Genomic DNA, 5,932 nt, shown 5'->3' with positions numbered 1-5,932 from the left:
TATTGCCATATAATAGAAACTATGCAGTTTTTAAGTTTGTGTGTCTGAGTTATTTCACATAACTTTATGGTTGCAAGGTGCACCCATTTTCCTACAAATGACTCAAGTTTATCCCTTTAACGAACTTTTTAAATGAAAGACAAATAATAGGAAGAAGGAGAAAGAAAAGGTGTTATTTAAAAAAATGAGATTTTGGTATTTTTCCCAGCAGTGTCCGCTTTCCATGCCTTTTCTCTGCAAATGTTACTCTATCCAGTGTTGATAATCTCAGTTGAATAACCTTCTCAAGAGCTACACATTTGACAGATCAATATTGCCATCATTTGTTAGTTGTTATCTCTGTGTCCAATGTACACCTATTCTGATGCTTGGGAGAAATGTACAAAAGAAATATGTACAAGCTGATGTAGTTTGGACCAGGTTGGCCTAGACTTCCATCCATGAATCAAAGACCAATATAAGAATAAGGAAAATAAAATGCTAAGAGCTTTGTTTCCTATCTGCTTCCACTCTAGGGATTTGGCAAAGGGAAGATCTTTCGGTCAGTGTAAACTTTTGCTGATAGTGCTTTCTCTGATGTTGACACATTACTCTTAAATATCTTAAATACTTTCAGTGTGAGTACTGAAGATATTTATGTTCTAAATGCCAGCCTCTCCATTTGCACTGTGCTCTGCATGTCAGAGGCCCCTTGGTCCAGGATCCCAGTGGCATTTTGCCAATAGGAAGCAGCTGCAAGAAATCAGCAGGTGGAGCGGTGACATTAGCTTGCTTTTGCCAGGCAACTTTTCTGGCAAAAAGCACAAGGTGGCTGCACTACTCCAGGAAAGGTCACCCGGGTTCCCTCTGCACAGCCATCCCCAGAAGTCCTGGTCACTGCCCCCCTGCTGTTTCTGTCAAGCTGGGTGGCAGCTTCCTGCCCACACTGCCTTTGGGCTACACTGCTTCTTCCCGGTTCCTACCAGCAGCTGCCCACAGTAACCTTGGGAAACAGTCGCTCTATTAAAATCTGCGCAGCCAGCCAGTCTGACTGGACCACCTTCTTCCCATTTGCCACCTGACCAGTGCTGCTTTTCCTGGCCCAAGATGAGGATTTAAATTTGTCTCGAAATCAAACCATATATATAATTGTAGCAGGACAGTCTTATGACTTTTTTTTCTTGCTACAGTGCTATATATGGTTTGATTTCTAAATTTTGGTGTAAAAATATGTAATTGCTTTTATCACATTCTGTAGGGATACAAAGTTTAGAATATCTATAGTTGTTGGAAAATAGCAGTTCCATGTTATGTCTAAGGTGTTTGATATTCAGACAGAGAGAGATGTTAAGTCCAATTGCCTCTGTTACAGGGAAATAATATCATTAAGCTTCTCTTCTGCATGGTTAGCAACTAAAGTTTATAGACCAAAAATTAGAGAAATAGAGGGGCTATAAGGATAGCCAATATTATGGCTCTAGCCCTTCGAGGTCAGTGAGGACTCAGGCCATGAGAGAACCTGTGCTGTGACATCCTGTAACTCAGTGCTGTCCCAAATTTTCTCATCAAGGAGATTATGAAGCCACGGAGGAAAGTCTTTCTTTCTTTCTTTCTTTCTTTCTTTCTTTCTTTCTTTCTTTCTTTCTTTCTTTCTTTCTTTCTTTCTTTCTCTCTCTCTCTCTCTCTCTCTCTCTCTCTCTCTCTCTCTCTCTCTCTCTCTCTCTCTTTCTTTCTTTTCCTACTTCAGGCTGCCTTAAGGATGGGTCTGGTACAGCTTCTGGAGCCAGGAATCTATCCGCGGTCCTATGTGCCACACTGCATTTGCTCAAGTGATGCATTACACAACTGACCTATCTGATAAGGCCCCAAAAAGTTGAGAAGGATTTTTTTCTTTTTTGGATGGCTCAGGCTACCTTAATGGGGGTGTCTGTAAGGCACTTGGGGCTGGGGATCAAACCGCGGTCCCCTGTGCCTGGGTGGGTTTGCCTGCCTAGGCACTTAAACAACTAAGCTAACCGACAAGCTCCCATCAGAGGAAAGCGATCGATGATATAGAGTGTGTATAAGGAGAAAAAAATTTCTCAGGCTTTCAAAGAGAGCAAATTGGTCAAGCAATGGCCATGACTCATCCAGATAGCTGACACTGACAAAAGACACACAAGGTGCTGTACATAGTTACAAGGTAAATCCTGAGGGGATTTGACTGACCTTGTCAGATAGCAAAAGTTGTATTTTTAGTTATATAGTTCTTGCTTTAACTTGGTATTAACCATTCAGCAGAAAAGTATAACTACAAGGTATAAAAGTAAACCTATATTACTACGCTGAGCTGTAAAAGGCTCACGTCAACAACATCAGACAATTGTCAATATCAGACTACTGTGGATTATTGGGCTATATTGGGTTATTTTGCTGAATTCAAGTATCTACAATCTTTGGTCCGGCATCACCTATGAAAAAGACCTTTAAAGACATCTCCAAATACAACTTCTCTTACAACAGTGAAACACCCATCTCTGACAAAACAAAACAAAAAAAGGGAGGGATATAAATAAAGGACCATTTTTTAAAAAAATGAAATTTAAATATCAGAAGTGTACCTGGAACAGGAATGAGGAAAAGGACAAAAGAAAGAAGGGAAAAGATATATCTCTGTATATATAGAGATAATTTGCATAATTTTACTGCTAACTTTTGCTGGTCTTTTGAAAGGAGCAGTTAATGCTTTTTTTCTTGTTCTTATTTCATTTCTTTTTAATTTGTTACAAGAGTTTTGGTGTTTTTTTGTTTTATTTTAAATCAATTTTACATGGCTATATCTAGTAGCTTAACTAGTTTGAAGATAACTTCATGTAATACAGCAACCATTGATGAATTTCTATTACTTTGTTTAGTGAAATTTTGTATCATTTCTGTTACTGTTTTTCTTATTGCTATTTTGTATTCTTTAAAAAATAAAATAAAATAAATTCCTTTAGAAGCCTGTAAGTTCTGTACAGGTGTACAGAACTGCTATGACTTTTGGCTCATTTGGGGGCTTCTCCCTCTCCTCCTCCACTTTGACAAGTTTCATTTTTGATGTTTTTTATTCACATTTTAGGGAAGGGTTTACAGGGTGTTCAGGGTGTCACTACTAGATCAGGCTTGTATTGATCTGCCTGTTTACAGTCTCCTAAGAGCTGGGATTACAGCTTAGTGTGCACCACCAAGCTCAGTCTCAATTGCCGTGTCAGCGTGCCCTGGGGGCAGGGCCGGCACAGAAGGCCTGGGGATCGAACCCTTGGCCCTGTGCCTGCTTGCAAGCGCTTTAATGCACTGAGCTATTTAGCCTGCACTTATTACTTAGATTTCTGATGGTGGTGTCTTTATTATTTTCTCTTTTAATTCTGCACACATGAGAGCTTCAAAATGTCCATATGCTTGTACTTCATCATTTCTATACCTAGTTCAAGGTTTTCATGAACATTAAGTGTTCTTTAGATCTTCTCAATAACTAAAAATGTTAAGTTAAAGATTGACTTAAGTATAACAAGAATATAATAACGGGCCCCTGATTATTTAAAAAATTTTTTTTAAAAGCTAACACATTAAAAAATTCAAAAGAACCAACATATATATTAGAGATAAAATTTCCCTGTAATCATGTCTCCTAGCCTTTCTGATGCCTTCCCAAGGAGGAAACCCAGGAGCATCCATAAATAATGACATATGCACCAATTGCTTGCTCCCACTTAAAAGAAATTGCAAAATGCTGCGCATGCTCTTCTTCATCTTGATTACTTACATGTAGTATTATGTTTTAGAGATTCCTTCCATATCCAGAAACATAGAGATACCTAATGTTTTGAAAAGTCTACAGAATATACCACCTTTTGGAAGTATTGTGTTATATTTGCTTAGACTTCTATTGTTCCTGAGGCTGTTCTCTCAACAAATAATGTTTTAATAAATATCCACATATGTATTTATTCATGGGAGTGTATTTGTAGATACTTTGTTGGTTCCATGTTTGGAAATTTGTTTGGCTGCATTTTAATAATTACATAAAAAATGTTGTTCCTGAAACTAATACAATATACCTTTCCTAATACCTCCTGAGGTGGCCCAGTGAAGACCACTGAAATGAACTAGAATTAAACCTTGTCCAGCCGAAATTTGCATCCTGGTCAAGGCCAAGACAATATGTAGGCAGATGAATGCATTGTATTAGGAAGCTTTTGACTAACAAAGTATATCCTAAACTAATTTCACTTTGTATTTAATTCAGATTTATTTCTTGTTGCAAGTTTGAAAACATGTAAATAAAAATGTGTCTGGTTTTTGATCACTTGTTGGTATGATATACAAGTTCTTCTGAGTTTTGTTTTTATTTTAAACTTGCACTTAAATTGTTTTAGTTTTATCTCATATTATTTTTTGTTATTTTATTTTACTGTTTTATTGTTTATGCATCACTTTTTATTTTGTATCCCTTTATTTTGTAAGGCAGGGAATGAGTAGTTGTGACTGGTCACTGGTACGTTGATGCTGAGGAAAGGCATCATCTTTTTAATATCAAAAGTTCACACATGCTGATATCACTTATCCAAAATGTTTGGAGCCAGAAGTACTTGGTTTTCAGACTTTTTAATTTTTTTAATATTTATTTGAACTTAATGATGTACCTTAGGGATGAAACCTAAATTTTTTTTTTCCACAGGGTCTCACAATGCAGCTCAGACTCACAGTGATTCTCCTGTTTTCAGCCTCCCCAGTGCTGGGATTACAGGTGTGTGCCACCACACCCTGGCTCCATCACTGGCTCAGCACACCCGGGGGCAGGGCCAGCGCAGCACGTGGTACTGGTGATCAAACCCCAGTCTCCGTGCTTGCCTAAGCAGGTGCTGAGTCCACTGAGCTATCTCACCAACCCTGAAACCCAAATCTAAACATGACATTTTTTTCTGTGTCATGTATAACCAGTCCATGTAGACAGAGGAGATGGAACAATATTTTGAGTGCACCTGCATTTTCACTATAACTCATTATATGAGGCTGATTGCAGGATTTTCCTCTTGTATGTGTCAGGGTTCAAAAGTTTTTCCTCCTTGAAGCATTTGGTATTTCAGATTTTTGACTGACATATGCTAACTTGTAACTTTCTTTGTACAAATTAACCTCCTTTTGTTCCTACTGGGGCTCTAACAATCATTTCTTCCTTTCTGGAGCTCCAGGATTACTGGCAAACTGCTCAGAATACTGCCTATTAAATCATTCCAGTTTTTGCTAGGCCAAGCAACTGAAGCCATGAATGGATTTGCTATTGATGTTTAAATGTTTAAATGCCTGTTGAATGGTGAATAACAGTGAAACATTTGCTTTCATAAGAGCCTTATTACACAAATAATAACAATGATAAGAATAATAATTAGCTTTCCAGGTGGACAAGGAGGAAACAGTAGAACCAGCCTGCTCTCCACGAAGGCTGAGACCCATCGCGCAGGCCATGTGCATCCCATGCCTGGATTCTAAACAGTCAGCAGGTCTCCTGGACCCACTCCAGGACATGGATTCTGCACACAGTTACTATTACCTGTTTGGTCTCACTGGTCTTCATTTGTTTTGTTTTATTTTGCTTTGCCTTTTAAGTTCAACAATAGCTCTTAAATCAAAAATTTTTCCCCCATAATTTTATTGAGAAACAAATAGCAATGAAACAGTTTCAAATAAAATTGGTAGGACAGTTTCAATAATTCACACAATGTGTACATTCTTCCTAGTGGTTAAGTGCTGTACAAGATGTGGACATGATATCCTATTTACAAACACCATTAGTACAAATCGCTCTATTCATTAAGAGAATGTAACTATATATCTATCCTAACCACTTTGAATACACAGATGCAAAATGGACATTCATCTGTATCCCCTTTTTTTGTTAAGTTCTGTTATTTGAATATTATAGGTGTGTAAA

Source organism: Octodon degus, unplaced genomic scaffold, assembly GCF_000260255.1.
Source record: "Octodon degus isolate 3935 unplaced genomic scaffold, OctDeg1.0 scaffold00034, whole genome shotgun sequence".
Taxonomy (NCBI): Eukaryota; Metazoa; Chordata; class Mammalia; order Rodentia; family Octodontidae; genus Octodon; species Octodon degus.
This window is presented reverse-complemented; position numbering follows the sequence as displayed.